A 22,230-nucleotide genomic window follows, 5' to 3' on the forward strand; every position below is an offset into this window, starting at 1 on the left:
AAGTTTCAACTGAAAATCCAGTTTTGGCGCGAAACTCACAATATTTCTCAGGATGGAAGCTGCATGATTCCCTTACACGAAAACATGCAGGGCTAGCCTAAAGCAAAGTCGGAAGGGTGAATTTGCTAATGAAATCCGCGAGCCTGCGTCCTTCTCGGCCCCCTAACCCGCCATTTCGGGAAAATGCCGTTAAAGTGTACTTGTGGCTAACCGAGGAAGACAAAACTCGGTATTCTGGTAATTCGGTACCTCTCCTTTCATATTGTGAAATTTGATAAGGTTCGAACCACGCAAAGTGTGAAAAATTGAAGAAAGGAAAATACATTGTCCTTCTCGTCCCCCCAAGAAGTGCTTCTCGGCCCCCTAAGCCATTTCATCGATTTCGAGCTATCGAGTTCAAATTTCACACGGAGGTAGATCAAGTCAAGAGAACAAAAAAACAAAAAAATTACGAGTTCGAATCACTACCTTAACTTAAAACGAAGATTGAACTCACCATCCAGGGGAGATGGCAGGACAAGTTCCGCCGTGACCGCTCGCCCGCGCACCGTTTTGCTCCAGCTATGGAAGAGAGACCTCTTCGAGAGGTTGCAGGGACGTAAACTGAGGAGATTAGCACGCTCGAACGTAGGCTTTGTGTTGCCATATTGACTGTGCTCCTAAGGCACGCTACATGATTTGTGCATCGATGGAATCCCAAGGACGCTACAGAATTTGTGCCTCAATGGAAACTGTGCTTACCTAGGACGCGAATCTCTACGCGATAATCATTCATCGCCATCGTAGCGATCAGACGAGACTGGCAGAAGATCCCTCCATCCTCCATCATGACTTCATCACCATCTCATCATGACCCACGGTCGTCGCGATTAACACAGGTACTTTGATTATTATTTTCTATTCAACCTTTGACACATTTCATTCATGATGGCCCAAGCTCGTAGCGATTAACCCGGTTCATCTTCTCGTCATCATCCACGCTCCTAGCGATTAACCCAGGATTTATTCAGGTATTATCATTCATTACTTCATTTTTCTTACCCTTTGGAGGCACAAGTGGTTTGGATCCCACTTTAAACTGTAGGTCCAGTCCTGATTAGCCTTTCTGTGCATAAAGTGGACTAAAGACATCAATTCGATCATCATCAACCACGGTTATATCATCACTGTTATATGTATTTCATTTCTTTAACCTTTAACAAAACCAAAATGTTCATTACAAAAACAAGAAGCAAAAATGGTTTAAATGAAATTCCTCACGTACAGTTTTTAAAACGGAAATATACTTTTATTTCTTAAATAAAAACAATCAAACACAATTAAAATAATTATGGTAAATACCAAATTTTATAAAAATATCAATAGAAAAAAAAATTATTCAAAAAATATTGATCAAAATAATAACAAAAACAAAGAAACCAAGAAGTTAAACATATTTATAAAATAATCCGTCGTCTCCTACGATGCCCGAACCCAGCCTCTGGAAAGGGCCATCAGATCCTTATATTGCCTCGTCCCCTTCACCATCCCGTGCTGTTGAACAAGATGCTGCCCCATCTTCACAACAGTCCCCTGGCAGCCCTCCATCCTACACCTGAGGCGGCGGCCATCATTCTTGATTCTTCTCTTCCCCTCGGAGGAGGCAAAGTACATCTCCATCATCTTCCTCGAGTAAGAGTGCCTCCTCCGCAGGTGTCGCGGAACTGTAGCAGACTCCTCCCCGCACTCTGGGCAGATCTTCTGAAAAACACGAAGAGGGAAGACGAAGGCATGAGTTTAACACTGACACGCATAGATTTATCGATTTACAATTAAATACAGGCAGAGAGGGAACATTTGAATTTCAAGGAATTACTCACCTTGCGCCTTATGTTGTTCCTCTTCTCTTTCAGTTCGGGTAGAGGTGGGGGAGCCGGAGCCTCAAGTTGTTGTTGTTCGGGCATCACCTCCTCTATATGTTGTTGCGGTGGGAACTGCTGTGTTTCTTGTCGCTGCAAAGACAAGAATGAAAACAAAATAGCTGTAGAAACGGCAACATCATTTTAAAAGATTGCACACACGAAAATACACGTGAAACATCGTCTCTGTTACCGTACTCAACTTACTATTAACTCCTCTACGATCTTCAAGGATCTTTCCAGTTGCTCCACAGACATGTTCTCGGGTTCCGGGATTCGTAACTCCCTCTTGTCAAGTTCAAGTTGCACCAATTCGCCGGAAATGGAGTCCAGGAATTTAATATCTTCGTCGGTAAGGCCTCCTTCGACTGGCGTTGCATGATTCGGCAGCATAGGATCGTTACTGTTGGAGAAGAAAGGTATTCGTTTAATGAAAAGACATCGTTATGCGCGTGGCACAAAATAACACAACAAATAGCGCATTTTAAAATCCACACACTCACCTGAAATCCATCTTGAGATTTTGGATTCGCTTCCTTTCAGCTCCAAGACAAGCAATGCAATGAAGGGAATAAGAAACGGTTGCCCAAGGAAGATTTCCAGTTCGAATTTAAATTACGAGGTAAATTATTGGTCAGTCAATCGGATTTACGCGACCGACCGGCCGAAGAAGAAGGGAGGGGGTGGGGGAGAAATGTAGCTGGACTCCCAAAGCAGGTATCTGAGAAGCGTGCAAGACCGGTTTCTCCCACCATCGAGTGTCGAAAGTCTACTTCCCAGCCATCTGTGCAGCAAACACCCTATAAACGGTTTCTTTAACCCAAAAATGTAGCGAAAGACCATGGGTGACCATGTTTGATTCTCCATTTGAAATTCAGTGTAAATACTGAATTTGAACGGTTTTCAAGTTTGAATTGAAAAGTCAGTTTTGGCGGGAATGTTTCAAAATTCGATAGGATGGAAGATGCAACATTAGACTACAATAATTAAAGCAAGGGAAGTTAAGCGCAAAGGCTAGAGTAATTTTTTGGAAGCAAAAATCCCAAGTGTGCTCGTTCGGATGCTGTCAGAAATAAACGTGTTTCCTTCGCGAAAAATTACAGTGATAAAGTTTGCTTTCAGCTTAAAAAGGCTAACTATGCACCTTGGGAAAATTACTGATCGATGTAGTGTAAAACTTGAAACAAATAATAATAATAAAAAAAACTAAACTTTCTTGGCGAAAGCGAGAGCACAGCAAGAAGAAATGACGTTCAACTTGTACAAGCACCGCAATGTGGCAATGACACGCACACACTCTGTTTTCTTCCAAGCTTTACTTTCTATGCGGGATTTGCTCCACAGATTACCGTTAAAAGTAAAAATTCAGGGTGAATGAAGCTTCTCCACAAACTTGTAAAAGCACCGAAATGTAACAAAGGCACGCACACAAACAAACAATTCTCCTCCTCCGTGTTCTTCCCAGCTTGAAATTCTATTCGGCTTTTGCTCCAGAGATTATCGTTAATGGCAAAAATTCTGGGAGAATGAAGCTTCCCAAGAAACTTGTACAAGCAACGCAATGTGGCAGTGACACAATATCATCCTCCTCTGTTTTCTTCCCGGGCACCCGAAGCAGCCTGTCACTTACTTCGTAGTATTTCACAGCGGGCACCCGAAGGAGCCCTCACTTATGCTACACCTCGTCACGTCTCCCGACAGCGGCAGGCTAGAGTCAAGCTCAACAGGGCCTTCTTTCCCCGCCGCTGACATTCTCCAAGCGTTTCTGCACTCCCAGGTTGCCGTTAAAGGCAAAAATTCTGGGAGAATGAAGCTTCCCAAGAAACTTGTACAGGCAACGCAATGTGGCAGTGACACAATATCATCCTCCTCTGTTTTCTTCCCAGCTTGACTTTCTATTCGGCTTTTGCTCCATAGATTACCGTTAAAGGTAAAAGTTCTGGGTGAATGAAGCTTCTCCACAAACTTCTAAAAGGACGGTAATGTTGCAAAGGCACACACACAAACAATTCTCCTCCTCAGTTTTCTTCCCAGCTTTACTTTCTATTCGGCTTTTGCTCCAGAGATTTCCGTTAATGGCAAAAATTCTGGGAGAATGAAGCTTCCCAAGAAACTTGTACAAGCAACGCAATGTGGCAGTGACACAATATCATCCTCCTCAGTTTTCTTCCCAGCTTGACTTTCTATTCGGCTTTTGCTCCAGAGATTGCCGTCAAAGGCAAAAAAAATTCTGGGAGAATAAAGCTTCCCAAGAAACTTGTACAAGCAACGCAATGTGGCTGTGACACAATATCATCCTCCTCTGTTTTCTTCCCAGCTTGACATTCTATTCGGCTTTTGCTCCAGAGATTGCCGTTAAAGGCAAAAAATAATCTGGGAGAATAAATCTTCCCAAGAAACTTGTACAACCAAGGCAATGTGGCAGGGACACAATATCATCCTCCTACGTTTTCTTCCCAGCTTGACTTTCTATTCGGCTTTTGCTCCAGAGATTACCGTCAAAGGCAAAAGATCTGGGAGAATGAAGCTTCCCAAGAAACTTGTACAAGCAACGCAATGTGGCATTGACACAATATCATACTCCTCAGTTTTCTTCCCAGCTTGACTTTCTATTCGGCTTTTGCTCCAGAGATTACCGTGAAAGGCAAAAATTCTGGGAGAATAAATCTTCCCAAGAAACTTGTACAAGCAAGGCAATGTGGCATTGACACAATATCACACTCCTCAGTTTTCTTCCCAGCTTGACTTTCTATTCGGCTTTTGCTCCAGATATTGCCGTTAAAAACAAAAATTCTGGGAGAATAAATCTTCCCAAGAAACTTGTACAAGCAAGGCAATGTGGCATTGACACAATATCACACTCCTCAGTTTTCTTCCCAGCTTGACTTTCTATTCGGCTTTTGCTCCAGATATTGCCGTCAAAGGCAAAAATTCTGGGAGAATAAAGCTTCCCAAGAAATTGTACAAGCAACGCAATGTGGCAGTGACACAATATCATCCTCCTCCGTTTTCCTCCCAGCTTGGCTTTCTATTCGGCTTTTGCTCCATAGATTACCGTCAAAGGTAAAATTTCTGGGTGAATGAAGCTTCTCGACAAACTTCTAAAAGCACGGTAATGTGGCAAAGGCACACACACACAAACAATTCTCCTCCTCTGTTTTCTTCCCAGCTTGACTTTCTATTCGGCTTTCGCTCCGGAGATTGCCGTGAAAGGCAAAAATTCTGGGAAGAATAAAGCTTCCCAAGAAACATGTACAAGCAACACAATGTGGCTCTGTTTTCTTCCCAGCTTGACTTTCTATTCGGCTTTTGCTCCAGAGATTGCCGTCAAAGGCAAAAAAAATTCTGGGAGAATAAACCTTCCCAAGAAACTTGTACAAGCAAGGCAATGTGTCAGGGACACAATATCATCCTCCTCCGTTTTCTTCCCAGCTTGACTTTCTATTCGGCTTTTGCTCCAGAGATTGCCGTGAAAGGCAAAAATTCTGGGAGAATGAAGCTTCCCAAGAAACTTGTACAAGCAAGGCAATGTGGCAGGGACACAATATCATCCTCCTCCGTTTTCTTCCCAGCTTGACTTTCTATTCGGCTTTTGCTCCAGAGATTACCGTCAAAGGTAAAAGTTCTGGGAGAATGAAGCTTCCCAAGAAACTTGTACAAGCAAGGCAATGTGGCAGGGACACAATATCATCCTCCTCCGTTTTCTTCCCAGCTTGACTTTCTATTCGGCTTTTGCTCCAGAGATTACCGTCAAAGGTAAAAGTTCTGGGAGAATAAAGCTTCCCAGCTTTACTTTCTATTCGGCTTTTGCTCCAGAGATTACAGTCAAAGGTCAAAGATCTGGAAAGAATGAAGCTTCCCAGCTTGACTTTCCATTCGGCTTTTGCTCCAGAGATTGCCGTCAAAGGCAAAAATTCTGGGAGAATATATCTTCCCAAGAAACTTGTACAAGCAAGGCAATGTGGCAGGGACACAATATCATCCTCCTACGTTTTCTTCCCAGCTTGACTTTCTATTCGGTTTTGGCTCAAGAGACTACCGTCAAAGGCAAAGATCTGGGATAATGAAGCTTCCCAAGAAACTTGTACAAGCAACGCAATGTGGAATTGACACAATATCATCCTCCTCAGTTTTCTTCCCAGCTTGACTTTCTATTCGGCTTTTGCTCCAGAGATTGCCGTGAGAGGCAAACATTCTGGGAGAATGAATCTTCCCAAGAAACTTGTACAAGAAACGCAATGTGGCATTGACACAATATCATCCTCGTCCGTTTTCTTCCCAGCTTGACTTTCTATTCGGCTTTTGCTCCAGAGATTGCCGTCAAAGGCAAACATTCTGGGAGAATAAATCTTCCCAAGAAACTTGTACAAGCAAGGCAATGTGGCATTGACACAATATCATCCTCCTCCGTTTCCTTCCCAGCTTTACTTTCTATTCGGCTTTTGCTCCAGAGATTGCCGTCAAAGGCAAAAAAAAATCTGGGAGAATAAATCTTCCCAAGAAACTTGTACAAGCACCGCAATGTGGCAATGACACGCACACACTCTGTTTCCTTCCCAGCTTGACTTTCTATTCGGCTTTTGCTCCAGAGATTGCCGTCAAAGGCAAAAATTCTGGGAGAATAAAGCTTCCCAAGAAACTTGTACAAGCAACGCAATGTGGCAGTGACACCCGCACAAATCTCCTTCTCCTCTGTTTTCTTCCCAGCTTGACTTTCTGTTCGGCTTTTGCTCCACAGATTACCGTCAAAGGTAAAAGTTCTGGGAGAATATAGCTTCCCAGCTTTACTTTCTATTCGGCTTTTGCTCCAGAGATTGCCGTCAAAGGCAAAAAAAATTCTGGGAGAATAAATCTTCCCAAGAAACTTGTACAAGCAACGCAATGTTGCAGTGACACTATATCATCCTCCTCCGTTTCCTTCCCAGCTTTACTTTCTATTCGGCTTTTGCTCCAGAGATTGCCGTCAAAGGCAAAAAAAATTCTGGGAGAATAAATCTTCCCAAGAAACTTGTACAAGCACCGCAATGTGGCAATGACACGCACACACTCTGTTTCCTTCCCAGCTTGACTTTCTATTCGGCTTTTGCTCCAGAGATTGCCGTCAAAGGCAAAAATTCTGGGATAATAAAGCTTCCCAAGAAACTTGTACAAGCAACGCAATGTGGCAGTGACACCCGCACAAATCTCCTTCTCCTCTGTTTTCTTCCCAGCTTGACTTTCTATTCGGCTTTTGCTCCAGAGATTACAGTCAAAGGTCAAAGATCTGGGAGAATGAAGCTTCCCAGCTTGACTTTCCATTCGGCTTTTGCTCCAGAGATTGCCGTCAAAGGCAAAAATTCTGGGAGAATATATCTTCCCAAGAAACTTGTACAAGCAAGGCAATGTGGCAGGGACACAATATCATCCTCCTCCGTTTTCTTCCCAGCTTGACTTTCTATTCGGCTTTTGCTCCAGAGATTACCGTCAAAGGTAAAAGTTCTGGGAGAATAAAGCTTCCCAGCTTTACTTTCTATTCGGCTTTTGCTCCAGAGATTACAGTCAAAGGTCAAAGATCTGGGAGAATGAAGCTTCCCAGCTTGACTTTCCATTCGGCTTTTGCTCCAGAGATTGCCGTCAAAGGCAAAAATTCTGGGAGAATATATCTTCCCAAGAAACTTGTACAAGCAAGGCAATGTGGCAGGGACACAATATCATCCTCCTACGTTTTCTTCCCAGCTTGACTTTCTATTCGGTTTTGGCTCAAGAGACTACCGTCAAAGGCAAAGATCTGGGAGAATGAAGCTTCCCAAGAAACTTGTACAAGCAACGCAATGTGGAATTGACACAATATCATCCTCCTCAGTTTTCTTCCCAGCTTGACTTTCTATTCGGCTTTTGCTCCAGAGATTGCCGTGAGAGGCAAACATTCTGGGAGAATGAATCTTCCCAAGAAACTTGTACAAGAAACGCAATGTGGCATTGACACAATATCATCCTCGTCCGTTTTCTTCCCAGCTTGACTTTCTATTCGGCTTTTGCTCCAGAGATTGCCGTCAAAGGCAAACATTCTGGGAGAATAAATCTTCCCAAGAAACTTGTACAAGCAAGGCAATGTGGCATTGACACAATATCATCCTCCTCCGTTTCCTTCCCAGCTTTACTTTCTATTCGGCTTTTGCTCCAGAGATTGCCGTCAAAGGCAAAAAAAAATCTGGGAGAATAAATCTTCCCAAGAAACTTGTACAAGCACCGCAATGTGGCAATGACACGCACACACTCTGTTTCCTTCCCAGCTTGACTTTCTATTCGGCTTTTGCTCCAGAGATTGCCGTCAAAGGCAAAAATTCTGGGAGAATAAAGCTTCCCAAGAAACTTGTACAAGCAACGCAATGTGGCAGTGACACCCGCACAAATCTCCTTCTCCTCTGTTTTCTTCCCAGCTTGACTTTCTGTTCGGCTTTTGCTCCACAGATTACCGTCAAAGGTAAAAGTTCTGGGAGAATATAGCTTCCCAGCTTTACTTTCTATTCGGCTTTTGCTCCAGAGATTGCCGTCAAAGGCAAAAAAAATTCTGGGAGAATAAATCTTCCCAAGAAACTTGTACAAGCAACGCAATGTTGCAGTGACACTATATCATCCTCCTCCGTTTCCTTCCCAGCTTTACTTTCTATTCGGCTTTTGCTCCAGAGATTGCCGTCAAAGGCAAAAAAAATTCTGGGAGAATAAATCTTCCCAAGAAACTTGTACAAGCACCGCAATGTGGCAATGACACGCACACACTCTGTTTCCTTCCCAGCTTGACTTTCTATTCGGCTTTTGCTCCAGAGATTGCCGTCAAAGGCAAAAATTCTGGGATAATAAAGCTTCCCAAGAAACTTGTACAAGCAACGCAATGTGGCAGTGACACCCGCACAAATCTCCTTCTCCTCTGTTTTCTTCCCAGCTTGACTTTCTGTTCGGCTTTTGCTCCACAGATTACCGTCAAAGGTAAAAGTTCTGGGAGAATATAGCTTCCCAGCTTTACTTTCTATTCGGCTTTTGCTCCAGAGATTGCCGTCAAAGGCAAAAAAAATTCTGGGAGAATAAATCTTCCCAAGAAACTTGTACAAGCAACGCAATGTTGCAGTGACACTATATCATCCTCCTCCGTTTCCTTCCCAGCTTTACTTTCTATTCGGCTTTTGCTCCAGAGATTGCCGTCAAAGGCAAAAAAAATTCTGGGAGAATAAATCTTCCCAAGAAACTTGTACAAGCAACGCAATGTTGCAGTGACACTATATCATCCTCCTCCGTTTCCTTCCCAGCTTTACTTTCAATTCGGCTTTTGCTCCAGAGATTGCCGTCAAAGGCAAAAAAAATTCTGGGAGAATAAATCTTCCCAAGAAACTTGTACAAGCACCGCAATGTGGCAATGACACGCACACACTCTGTTTCCTTCCCAGCTTGACTTTCTATTCGGCTTTTGCTCCAGAGATTGCCGTCAAAGGCAAAAATTCTGGGAGAATAAAGCTTCCCAAGAAACTTGTACAAGCAACGCAATGTGGCAGTGACACCCGCACAAATCTCATTCTCCACTGTTTTCTTCCCAGCTTGACTTTCTGTTCGGCTTTTGCTCCACAGATTACCGTCAAAGGTAAAAGTTCTGGGAGAATATAGCTTCCCAGCTTTACTTTCTATTCGGCTTTTGCTCCAGAGATTGCCGTCAAAGGCAAAAAAAATTTCTGGGAGAATAAATCTTCCCAAGAAACTTGTACAAGCAACGCAATGTTGCAGTGACACTATATCATCCTCCTCCGTTTCCTTCCCAGCTTTACTTTCTATTCGGCTTTTGCTCCAGAGATTGCCGTCAAAGGCAAAAAAAATTCTGGGAGAATAAATCTTCCCAAGAAACTTGTACAAGCAACGCAATGTTGCAGTGACACTATATCATCCTCCTCCGTTTCCTTCCCAGCTTTACTTTCTATTCGGCTTTTGCTCCAGAGATTTCCGTCAAAGGCAAAAAAAATTCTGGGAGAATAAATCTTCCCAAGGAACTTGTACAAGCAACTCAATGTTGCAGTGACACTATATCATCCTCCTCCGTTTCCTTCCCAGCTTTACTTTCTATTCGGCTTTTGCTCCAGAGATTGCCGTCAAAGGCAAAAAAAATTCTGGGAGAATAAATCTTCCCAAGAAACTTGTACAAGCAACGCAATGTTGCAGTGACACTATATCATCCTCCTCCGTTTCCTTCCCAGCTTTACTTTCTATTCGGCTTTTGCTCCAGAGATTCCCGTCAAAGGCAAAAAAAATTCTGGGAGAAAAAAATCTTCCCAAGAAACTTGTACAAGCAACGCAATGTTGCAGTGACACTATATCATCCTCCTCCGTTTCCTTCCCAGCTTTACTTTCTATTCGGCTTTTGCTCCAGAGATTCCCGTCAAAGGCAAAAAAAATTCTGGGAGAATAAATCTTCCCAAGAAACTTGTACAAGCACGGCAATGTGGCAATGACACGCACACACTCTGTTTCCTTCCCAGCTTGACTTTCTATTCGGCTTTTGCTCCAGAGATTGCCGTCAAAGGCAAAAATTCTGGGAGAATAAAGCTTCCCAAGAAACTTGTACAAGCAACGCAATGTGGCAGTGACACCCGCACAAATCTCCTTCTCCTCTGTTTTCTTCCCAGCTTGACTTTCTGTTCGGCTTTTGCTCCACAGATTACCGTCAAAGGTAAAAGTTCTGGGAGAATATAGCTTCCCAGCTTTACTTTCTATTCGGCTTTTGCTCCAGAGATTGCCGTCAAAGGCAAAAAAAATTTCTGGGAGAATAAATCTTCCCAAGAAACTTGTACAAGCAACGCAATGTTGCAGTGACACTATATCATCCTCCTCCGTTTCCTTCCCAGCTTTACTTTCTATTCGGCTTTTGCTCCAGAGATTGCCGTCAAAGGCAAAAAAAATTCTGGGAGAATAAATCTTCCCAAGAAACTTGTACAAGCAACGCAATGTTGCAGTGACACTATATCATCCTCCTCCGTTTCCTTCCCAGCTTTACTTTCTATTCGGCTTTTGCTCCAGAGATTGCCGTCAAAGGCAAAAAAAAATCTGGGAGAATAAATCTTCCCAAGAAACTTGTACAAGCACCGCAATGTGGCAATGACACGCACACACTCTGTTTCCTTCCCAGCTTGACTTTCTATTCGGCTTTTGCTCCAGAGATTGCCGTCAAAGGCAAAAATTCTGGGAGAATAAAGCTTCCCAAGAAACTTGTACAAGCAACGCAATGTGGCAGTGACACCCGCACAAATCTCCTTCTCCTCTGTTTTCTTCCCAGCTTGACTTTCTGTTCGGCTTTTGCTCCACAGATTACCGTCAAAGGTAAAAGTTCTGGGAGAATATAGCTTCCCAGCTTTACTTTCTATTCGGCTTTTGCTCCAGAGATTGCCGTCAAAGGCAAAAAAAAATTCTGGGAGAATAAATCTTCCCAAGAAACTTGTACAAGCAACGCAATGTTGCAGTGACACTATATCATCCTCCTCCGTTTCCTTCCCAGCTTTACTTTCTATTCGGCTTTTGCTCCAGAGATTGCCGTCAAAGGCAAAAAAAATTCTGGGAGAATAAATCTTCCCAAGAAACTTGTACAAGCAACGCAATGTTGCAGTGACACTATATCATCCTCCTCCGTTTCCTTCCCAGCTTTACTTTCTATTCGGCTTTTGCTCCAGAGATTGCCGTCAAAGGCAAAAAAAATTCTGGGAGAATAAATCTTCCCAAGAAACTTGTACAAGCACCGCAATGTGGCAATGACACGCACACACTCTGTTTCCTTCCCAGCTTGACTTTCTATTCGGCTTTTGCTCCAGAGATTGCCGTCAAAGGCAAAAATTCTGGGAGAATAAAGCTTCCCAAGAAACTTGTACAAGCAACGCAATGTGGCAGTGACACCCGCACAAATCTCCTTCTCCTCTGTTTTCTTCCCAGCTTGACTTTCTGTTCGGCTTTTGCTCCACAGATTACCGTCAAAGGTAAAAGTTCTGGGAGAATATAGCTTCCCAGCTTTACTTTCTATTCGGCTTTTGCTCCAGAGATTGCCGTCAAAGGCAAAAAAAATTCTGGGAGAATAAATCTTCCCAAGAAACTTGTACAAGCAACGCAATGTTGCAGTGACACTATATCATCCTCCTCCGTTTCCTTCCCAGCTTTACTTTCTATTCGGCTTTTGCTCCAGAGATTGCTGTCAAAGGCAAAAAAAATTCTGGGAGAATAAATCTTCCCAAGAAACTTGTACAAGCAACGCAATGTTGCAGTGACACTATATCATCCTCCTCCGTTTCCTTCCCAGCTTTACTTTCTATTCGGCTTTTGCTCCAGAGATTGCCGTCAAAGGCAAAAAAAATTCTGGGAGAATAAATCTTCCCAAGAAACTTGTACAAGCACCGCAATGTGGCAATGACACGCACACACTCTGTTTCCTTCCCAGCTTGACTTTCTATTCGGCTTTTGCTCCAGAGATTGCCGTCAAAGGCAAAAATTCTGGGAGAATAAAGCTTCCCAAGAAACTTGTACAAGCAACGCAATGTGGCAGTGACACCCGCACAAATCTCCTTCTCCTCTGTTTTCTTCCCAGCTTGACTTTCTGTTCGGCTTTTGCTCCACAGATTACCGTCAAAGGTAAAAGTTCTGGGAGAATATAGCTTCCCAGCTTTACTTTCTATTCGGCTTTTGCTCCAGAGATTGCCGTCAAAGGCAAAAAAAATTCTGGGAGAATAAATCTTCCCAAGAAACTTGTACAAGCAACGCAATGTTGCAGTGACACTATATCATCCTCCTCCGTTTCCTTCCCAGCTTTACTTTCTATTCGGCTTTTGCTCCAGAGATTGCCGTCAAAGGCAAAAAAAATTCTGGGAGAATAAATCTTCCCAAGAAACTTGTACAAGCAACGCAATGTTGCAGTGACACTATATCATCCTCCTCCGTTTCCTTCCCAGCTTTACTTTCTATTCGGCTTTTGCTCCAGAGATTTCCGTCAAAGGCAAAAAAAATTCTGGGAGAATAAATCTTCCCAAGAAACTTGTACAAGCAACGCAATGTTGCAGTGACACTATATCATCCTCCTCCGTTTCCTTCCCAGCTTTACTTTCTGTTCGGCTTTTGCTCCACAGATTACCGTCAAAGGTAAAAGTTCTGGGAGAATATAGCTTCCCAGCTTTACTTTCTATTCGGCCTTTGCTCCACAGATCACAGTTAAAGGCAAAAATTCTGGGAGAGTAAACTTGCTCGTCCACAAACTTCTCCGGCCAAGCACCATCAGCAACGGAGTTGGGAGCGTTAACTTAGCATTAAGTGATAACATATATACACACCTCTCGTCCACTTTCCTCCCAGCTTGGCTTCGAATGTGGATTGCTCTGTCTTTGTATAAAAGACAAAACAGTGTTCAACTGATGCTTTCGTTCTCTACAGTTAGTTTCTAACTGCAAAAGAAACAACATTTTTCATTGGCAACTTGGCTCTGAGTCAAGTTGTTGCTTGCTCCCAGGCTAACCTGGGAGGTGTTTTTTCTCGTTTGGTCGGCTGGGTCGAAACCCCCAAGTCCGGCGATCCGCCACCTGCCGGAAGCCCCGGTTGCCAGCACCCGGTGAAGGTGCCGGCTTCCGGTTTGGGTGTCCTCCCCCGGTCGAAACTGGGGTCTGGACTCCCGGCGAAGGTCCCGGAGGGACCTCCTAAAAGAGAATAGGATTGATTTTCAGGTGCCGTGCAGCCGACAGCACGAACCTGCAAGCGAGGGCTGCCTTTCAACGGGTCGCCACCGTACGGAGGCTTCACCGCTCACGACGCCCCGCCAGATACTCAAGTCGTCTACGAGTGGTTCAGGGTCCCAACTTCCGAGTGCTTTGATTACCCCTTGAATCCCCATCTAGAATCCCAAAGACCTCGGTCAGTGGGGCAAGTGGGCGGAGTCTCGATGGCACTACTCGCGGGGAGCCTCACCCCCGGGTTGGGGGGGTGGTTGGTGGCTCCCCGCCTTACCGGTCCCCCGTGAGGGGGTCCAGCGTTGGTGGTTCTGCCTTTCAGAGTGCAGGGACCCACGGTCACGCAGCTCCGGGCACGGCTTCGGCCTTAGAGGCGTTCAGGCTTCAGCCGTCGGACGTAGCTTCGCACCAAGGTTCGATCGAACCGGCGCGGTACCATTGGTCCGAACCTGGGGTTCCTCTCGTACTAACCAGGATTACCTTGGCCGCGTTCTAAACGCCAGGAGGATAAAACTAACCTGTTTCACAACGGTCTAAACCCAGCTCACGTTCCTTGTTGGTTGGTGAACAATCATACGCTCGGGGAGCGCTGCGTCCCCACGGTAAGAAGAGCCGACATCGAAGGATCAAAAAGCCGCGTCGCTATGAACGCTTGGCGGCCACGAGCCAGTTATCCCTGTGGTAACTTTTCTGTCACCTCCCGCCGAAGATCCTTCGGACGGGGAGGATCGATAGGCCCCGGTTTCCCGGGTCCCACCCGTACTGAGGGTGCGGATCAGGGCGGCTTTTGCCCTTTCGCTCTACCCGAGGTTTCTGGCCTCGGTGAGCCGCCCTTAGGACACCTGCGTTATCCTTTGACAGATGTTCCGCCCCAGACGAACTCCCCACCTGCCGTTGTCCCCGGATCGGGTCGGCCCCCTGTCCGGCACGGACCGGGAGTCCGGTCCGGCCGGCCAGTAGCAGGGGCCTTGGTTCATGAACGGCGTGCGACGAAGCCGGAGCCCCGACGCCCGCGTCCCGCTCAACCGGGTGAGTCGGGATACCGTGAGAGTAGTGGTATTTCACCGGCGGGCACCCGAAGGAGCCCTCCCACTTATGCTACACCTCGTCACGTCTCCCGACAGCGGCAGACTAGAGTCAAGCTCAACAGGGTCTTCTTTCCCCGCTGACATTCTCCAAGCCCGTTCCCTTGGCTGTGGTTTCGCTAGACAGTAGGTAGGGACAGAGGGAATCTCGTTAATCCATTCATGCGCGTCACTAATTGGATGACGAGGCATTTGGCTACCTTAAGAGAGTCATAGTTACTCCCGCCGTTTACCCGCGCTTCCCTGAATTTCTTCAGCGCGACATTCAGAGCACTGGGCAGAAATCACATCCCGTCAACACCCTTCCAGGCTGTCGAGATGCTTTGTTTTAATTAAACAGTCGGATTCCCCTGGTCCGTGCCGGTTCTGAGTCGACCGTTCGTCGGCGGCCGACTCGAGGGGAGGCACGTTCCCCCCAGCGCCCCCGAGGGGGGCCAGGGGTTAGGTGCGTTCCCCTCAGAGAGCCCAGGGACGCTCGCGGAAGTCCGACGCGCGGTCCAAGCTTGGAACAACCCCGGAAGGATGTCCCTCGCCAAGACCCACGCCGGACCGAACCCGCGGTGGCCCCCCGGGCCCCGACCGGCCCCGGTCCCCAGAGCCAATCCTTGTTCCGAAGGTACGGATCCAGATTGCCGACTTCCCTTACCCACATTAGTCTATCGTCAAGAGGCTCTTTACCTCGGAGGCCAGATGCGGATTCGGGTACGGCCAGGCCTCGGGACTCTGCTGCGCTGTTCCCACCAAGATTTTCAAGGTCCGACGGGCACCCGGGGAAACCGCACCCAACTACGGTTCTCTTAGCTTTCCCCAGTGTCCCCTTCTCCTTCTGGGAAGATTCCGGGGAGCGTAGGGGATCGCTCTGACAGAACAGACAACTCTGCCCCCGGGACCCGACAGATTCTCCTGGTGCCACCAGTTACCTGGACTTACGGACTTCGAGGGAACCCGCGACGCACTCCCGGTCCCGAGACGCGGCGGAGGGCTGGATACCCCACTTCCCTTTCGACCGCGGCCGAGACGCCGGCGCCTCGCGCTAACCACTACACCTCTCCCGGTGGCAGCGCGCTAACCACTACACCTCTCCCGGTGGCAGCGCGAAACTGACCCGACGCATCGGTGGGAGTTTTCCGCGGTCTAAGGACCGGCTCACCCGCCTGCAACTGCTGTTGAGGCGGAACCCTTCTCCACGTCTGACCTCAGCGAGGTCTCATCAGATTATTTGCTACTACCACCAAGATCTGCAACGACGGCGGCTCCAGGCAGGCTCGCGCCCAGACCCTTCCACGCTCACCGCCGCGCCCTCCTACTCACCGCCGCATCATTCTTGCATTGATGCCAATGCATTAGCATTGCGGCGGCGGCCGGGTATAGGCACGACGCTCGATTGCCATCCATTTTCAGGGCCGGTTGCTTCGGCAGGTGAGTCGTTACACACTCCTTAGCGGATGCCGACTTCCATGGCCACCGCCCTGCTGTCTTGAGCAACCGACGCCTTTCATGGTTTGAGCAGCGTCGATTCAGGCGCCTTAACCCGGCGTTTGGTTCATCCCACAGCGCCAGTCCTGCTTACCAGGAGCGGCCCACTGAGCACTCGGGTCCAAGAAGGCCCCGCTTCGCCCTAGGGGCAAGCGGGACCTCCATCCCGTTCAGAGTTTGAGAGTGGGTCGAGGCCGTTTCGGCCCCGAGGCCCCCGGTCATTCGCTTTACCGGGATGGACCCCCCTTGCGAGCGCCAGCTGTCCTGAGGGACACTTCGGAGGGAACCAGCTACTAGACGGTTCGATTGGCCTTTCGCCACTATGCTTAGCTCAGACGGTCGATTTGCACGTCAGAGGCGGTTCGGACTTCCACCAGGGTTTCCCCTGGATTCGTCCTGGCCGAGCATAGTTCACCATCTTTCGGGTCCCAGCGAGTGGGCTCTTAGGTACGATCCCCGCACCCGGAGGTGGGGGATCGCCCCGGGACTGCGCGAGGGCCCTTCGTTGAGCGACTCCGGGTCACCTCGATCGTCCCAGTCGCTTTGACTGCGCCTTCGGGTTTAGTGATTCCCTTAGACTCGCCCACGCGCTAGACTCCTTGGTCCGTGTTTCAAGACGGGTCGGATGGGCCACTCGTTGAACACCGCACGGGCCCAGGGCTCACAGTACGCCCCCCGCGAACCCCCCGGACGAGCGGGGGACGGGGGGACACTGCCAGGCACGCCACAGCGAGCTGCGACCTCTACGCCTTCCGCCTAAAAACGGCGGCGGATCCCCAGGCCTGCCCATGAGCCGTCGGGTTCCGTCCGGGTCACCGGGGGTTCTCCGGACGAGCCGGAGAGCTCCACCCCAGGCCCTTAGGACGGATCCCAACGAGCCGCGGTGCCCTACCGGGCGCGGAATGAAGGGGGACCGTCCCGGACGCACCCTCGCAGACGGGAGGTCCCTAAGGAAGGGGACAACCCCGCTCGGGGGCCGGAGACTTGGTCCTTAACCCTTGAATCACCTTCCCCCATCGAACTCTCGAGCTCCATCCGTTTGACCCCCAGGCGGTTTCACGTACTCTTGAACTCTCTCTTCAAAGTTCTTTTCAACTTTCCCTCGCGGTACTTGTTCGCTATCGGTCTCGTGGTGATATTTAGCCTTAGGAGGAATCTACCTCCCACTTAGGGATGCATTCCAGAGCATCCCGAATCCTTGGGAAAGCGCCCAGCCCGACTCGGCAAGGCGGAGGTTCGCACGGGCCTAGCACCCTCTGTGGGATGTTGGTCCTTTCAAGTTACACTTAGAACCTCCCGCCGAGCGGGATTTACGGACGCTCCCTTCCACCAAATCGCCCGCCGGCTCGGATAACCGTGCCGGAGGCTTGGGTGGCGGGCTTCTCCCTTTTCGCTCGCAGCTACCGAGGGAATCATTGTTATTTTCTTTTCCTCCGCATATTGATATGCTTAAATCGTGCGGGTGGTCAACCCTGAGTCGAGGTCGGGTGCTAACTTTACGTTGCGGTTTCCTAGGAGGTCCGAGGGATCTTCCTCGTCGCCCAACGCAGGTCCTCCTATCTAGACGGTAAGGCGGCTCTCGAGCTTCGGCGGAAACCTCTAAACTTGACCGAGCTCTACTTCCGCGCGAACCGAAGAGACAGGCTCTTCCACGCGTCCGTAGACGACTGTTGGAAACTTACCCTGCGTTCAACGCGAGGCACCCGCCCGGACGAAACTGAGTCGTCCGGCCGGCTCTCCCACTCCACGTAATTCCAAACTTTGGAAATTTAACCTTCCGAGCATCAGAGTGGTCCAGCCACAATGTCCGAAGAAGCCTACATCCCGATCACCGGCGAGCAACTATAGTCGGGCCGGCAAATGTGCCGGCCGGACATGCATAGCCTTTTTCATTCTCCACGTGCTCTACAGCTAGCTTCAACCTAACAACCATCTCTGCAAGTTGCTCGCCCCTGAATGCTCGGAAAGCTGCTTCCGGGATACGGATACGGACTGCTCCGGGATGACCCCGCTCCTTCGAGGCCCCTTCCACGCACGCCCGGATCCGTAGACCGGTCTTTCCACTTCTTGTACTAGAATGGAGTCCTCCGAGAAGACGACCTCGCGGCCGACTCCTAATGATCCTGTTTCGGATTCGACCTCGCGACCGCTCTTACCTCGCTGAGAGAGGCGGCCGCGAGACTTTCGTGGCGTGCTGTTACACGCGCTGTGCTCGCAAGAGCACTTGTGTCATTTAGAAACTTCCGACACTCAACCAGGACCGACCCAGGTAAAGACCCGGGCCGCAATGTGCATTCGAAACCGTCGATGCTCTCTGTTTTGCAGATCGCAAATTGACTCGCAGCTAGCTGCGTTCTTCATCGACCCACGAGCCAAGTGATCCCCCGCCTGGGGTTGTTTAGGTTTGCTGGAGTGCGACAGGTCGCACTCCGGCGGAATAATGTGTCTGTTCATCGGGAAGCGCCCTCGCGAGCCCCCCCGGATGATACCTACCCCCCCGTCTCCAAGGCCTCGAGACGGGGTTCGGGTGCATGTTTTAGCGGGGCGATACCTTTAAAGGTCGAGTCTCACCTACCCCTGTTAACGTGCAACTTTGAAAGTGCCGGGCAATTATAGTCTGGCCGACGCAAGCGCCGGCCGGACGGACATGCATTGCATGTCTCCCGGCAACTTTTTTCATTCTGAACGTGCTTTCTTTAAGTTCCTCTACAACCTAAATTCAAAAGACAGCCATCTCTGCCGGCACTTTTGCAAGTGCCGGGCAATTATAGTCTGGCCGACGAAAGCGCCGGCCTGACGGACATGCATGGCATGTCTCCCGGCAACTTTTTTCATTCTCCACGTGCTTTCTTTAAGTTACTCTACAACCTAAATTCAAAAGACAGCCATCTCTGCCGGCACTTTTGCAAGTGCCGGGCAATTATAGTCTGGCCGACGCAAGCGCCGGCCGGACATGCATTGCATGTCTCCCGGCAACTTTTTTCATTCTGAACGTGCTTTCTTTAAGTTCCTCTACAACCTAAATTCAAAAGACAGCCATCTCTGCCGGCACTTTTGCAAGTGCCGGGCAATTATAGTCTGGCCGACGCAAGCGCCGGCCTGACGGACATGCATTGCATGTCTGCCGGCAACTTTCTCATTCTGAACGTGCTTTCTTTAAGTTGCTCTACAGTTAGGTTCAACATTTCTGCAAAAGACAACCATCTCTTTCTGCAAGTGCCGGCCAATCATAGTCGGGCCGGCACGAATGCCGGTCATGTACATTGCTCCAAAGCAAAGCTTCAAGTGGTCGGCTGGGTGATGGGGTACCGACATTGGGGTACCCACAAAACCCCAAGTCCAGCGATCCGCCACCTGCCGGAAGCCCCGGCTGGCCACCCATGCCGGTTAGGGAGTTCTCCCCCGGTCGAAACCGGGGTCTGAACTTCCGGCGAAGGGCTCCGGAGGAGCCCTCCTTAGAAACAAACGTAGTGGAGCGAAGGGGGAATCGCCTTACTCCGCACACCCGCTCAGCCAGGCATTCCCTGCGAGGGGGAATGCCCCCGTTGGGGGCCGAGGACCGATTCTTGACCCTTCAAAAACCAACTACGTACCATCCGCCGGCTCCGGGAGTCTGAGTCCCCCTTCGACGCACTCGCGGATGGAAGACAAGGTGAAGAAGCGGATATACCGTACGGTAATGATCCTTGGGCAGGTTCTCCTACCCAAACCTTGTTACGACTTTTGCTTCCTCTAAGTGACCAGGTTCGGCCGTCTTCCCGACGGTTCCTGCGGAAGGTGGAACCCCCGCAGGGCGCCGGTCCAAAGGCCTCACCGTATCACTCGATCGGATGCATCGACGGGCGGTGTGCACAAAGGGCAGGGACTCGATCAACGCGAGCTGATGACTCGCGCTTACTGGGCATTCCTCGTTCGCGGGGAATAATTGCAATCCCCGGTCCCTATCACGAAGGAGGTTCAGCGGTTACCCGTACCTCTCGGCAGGGGAAGACGCGTTGTCTCCTTCAGTGTGACGCGCGTGCGGCCCAGGGCATCGAAGGGCATCACTGACCTGATTTAGCTCCCACTCTTGCTGCTTGCGACAACGGGTCCCTCTAAGAAGAGGTTTGATGCGCCGGGGGAACACATACCCCGACGCCTAGTTAATAGGCAGGAGTCTCGTTCGTTATCGCAATCAAGCAGACAAATCGCTCCACCAACTAAAATCGGCCATGCACCACCATCCACCGAATCACGAGAGAGCTCTCAATCTGTCAATCCTTGCGGTGTCCGGGCCTGGTAAGTTTGCCGTGTTGAGTCAAGTTGAGCCGCACGTCCCACGCCTTGTGGTGCCCTTCCGTCAATTCCTTTAAGTTTCAGCTTTGCAACCATACTCCCCCCGGAACCCGAAATCTCTGGTTTCCCGGAGGCTGCGCGCCCGGTGTTCTTGAACCTTGCGCATCGCTGGATGGCATCGTTTATGGTTAGAACTAGGGCGGTATCTAATCGCCTTCGAACCTCTAACTTTCGTTCTTGATTAATGAAGACATTCTTGGCAAATGCTTTCGCTGTAGGTAGTCTTGCGAGGATCCTAGAATTTCACCTCTCCCCTCGCAATACTAATGCCCCCGTCAATCCCTTTTAATCATTACCTCTGGTTCGAAAACCAACAGAGAGAACCGAGGTCCTGTTCCATTATTCCATGCAAGGAGCATCCAGGCGAATAGCCTGCTTTGAGCACTTTAATTTGTTCAAAGTAAACGTCCCGGAATCCCCCGGTCCACTCGGTGAAGAGCAGACCGGGGAAACCGAGAAGACGTCCGGTACGGCCAGTTGAACGCCTGACGGCGAACCGACCGCCCGAGACCCAGATCCAACTACGAGCTTTTTAACCGCAGCAACTTTAGTATACGCTATCGGAGCTGGACTTACCGCGTCTGCTGGCACCAGACTTGCACTCCGATAGGTTCACCCAACTGTTTAGGGTGGATCCATTCCGATTACGGGGCCTCGGATGAGTCCCGCATCGTTATTTTTCGTCACTACCTCCCCGTGCCGGGAGTGGGTAATTTGCGTGCCTGCTGCCTTCCATAGATGTGGTAGCCGTTTCTCAGGCTCCCTCTCCGGAATCGAACCCTGATTCCCCGTTACCCGTAATCACCATGGTGGGCCAATAACCCACCATCCACAGTGTGATGAGGCAGACATTTGATAGATGCGTCGCCGGTGCTTGACCGTGCGATCTGCCTAGAGGTTACTTAGAGTCACCAAATGAGTCGGCCCGCAGAAGCGGACCGTTTGGTCTTTTGAATGGTAACGGCACCCCGTCCGGTTGCCCGGCCGGAGACACCGTGAGCATGTATTAGCTCTGGAATTGCCACAGGTATCCAAGTAGGATGCGTACGATCTAAGGAACCATAACTGATGTAATGAGCCATTCGCGGTTTCACTTTGGTAAAGTCTGTACTGAGACATGCATGGCTTAGGCTTTGAGACGAGCATATGACTACTGGCAGGATCAACCAGGGTACGGTGCATACTGTGCGTATGCAGCACTCGCGCGAGGCAGAGTGCCATGTTTTAAGCGAGGAAAGCGGCTCGCCACTAACTTAGGCAACGCAACACTCACGCTTGAAGAACGAAAGGTTACACCGCTTTCCAGAAAACATAATTATACTACTCCCACTACTTCGGTTACAGGTCTACGTAGTTCCACTTTCTTTAAAGCTGGAAACTTCGAGACGTTCGTTTGCGCGCGGGAACGGCGAACCGACTTCTTCGATTGGCAACGTGCCCGCATTCTGGAGCGAACAGCCGTGCCTGTACGGCCACAGGCAGCCACTCAAGACGGCGCTCCGGAGAACGCACGCTTCGACGGACACCCGTACCAAGTTCCAGAACCTTCGGGTTTAGGTTGTCTCGCCACGGAGGCTGGCACGTCCGCTGCTTTCCTTCGGTGCAGGCTTCGACTTAGAGTCGTTCGGTCGAGCCGGAGTTCCCCAAGTGAGCAGAGCGGACGGGTCAACTTCAGAAACGATGCAACGCAAACCGGAGAAGGCATCGCCGTGTACGAGGGCTGAC

The 22,230-nt window shown here is 49.2% G+C and overlaps 3 non-coding genes across 3 annotated transcripts; all 3 read right to left on the reverse strand.

The window, feature by feature from the left end:
• Positions 1 to 13,625: 13,625 nt before the first annotated feature.
• LOC145982114 (large subunit ribosomal RNA) lies at positions 13,626 to 17,656 on the reverse strand. Its single transcript, XR_014441024.1, has one exon. It is a non-coding gene; the product is annotated as a large subunit ribosomal RNA (ribosomal RNA).
• Positions 17,657 to 18,414: 758 nt separating this feature from the next.
• LOC145982112 (5.8S ribosomal RNA) lies at positions 18,415 to 18,566 on the reverse strand. The gene has a single exon (XR_014441022.1). It is a non-coding gene; the product is annotated as a 5.8S ribosomal RNA (ribosomal RNA).
• A 1,281-nt stretch (positions 18,567 to 19,847) lies between these two features.
• Positions 19,848 to 21,678, reverse strand: LOC145982113 (small subunit ribosomal RNA). Its single transcript, XR_014441023.1, has one exon. It is a non-coding gene; the product is annotated as a small subunit ribosomal RNA (ribosomal RNA).
• Positions 21,679 to 22,230: the final 552 nt, after the last annotated feature.

This window comes from Lepisma saccharinum (assembly GCF_977018435.1).
Source record: "Lepisma saccharinum chromosome 5 unlocalized genomic scaffold, izLepSacc3.1 SUPER_5_unloc_4, whole genome shotgun sequence".
NCBI lineage: Eukaryota > Metazoa > Arthropoda > Insecta > Zygentoma > Lepismatidae > Lepisma > Lepisma saccharinum.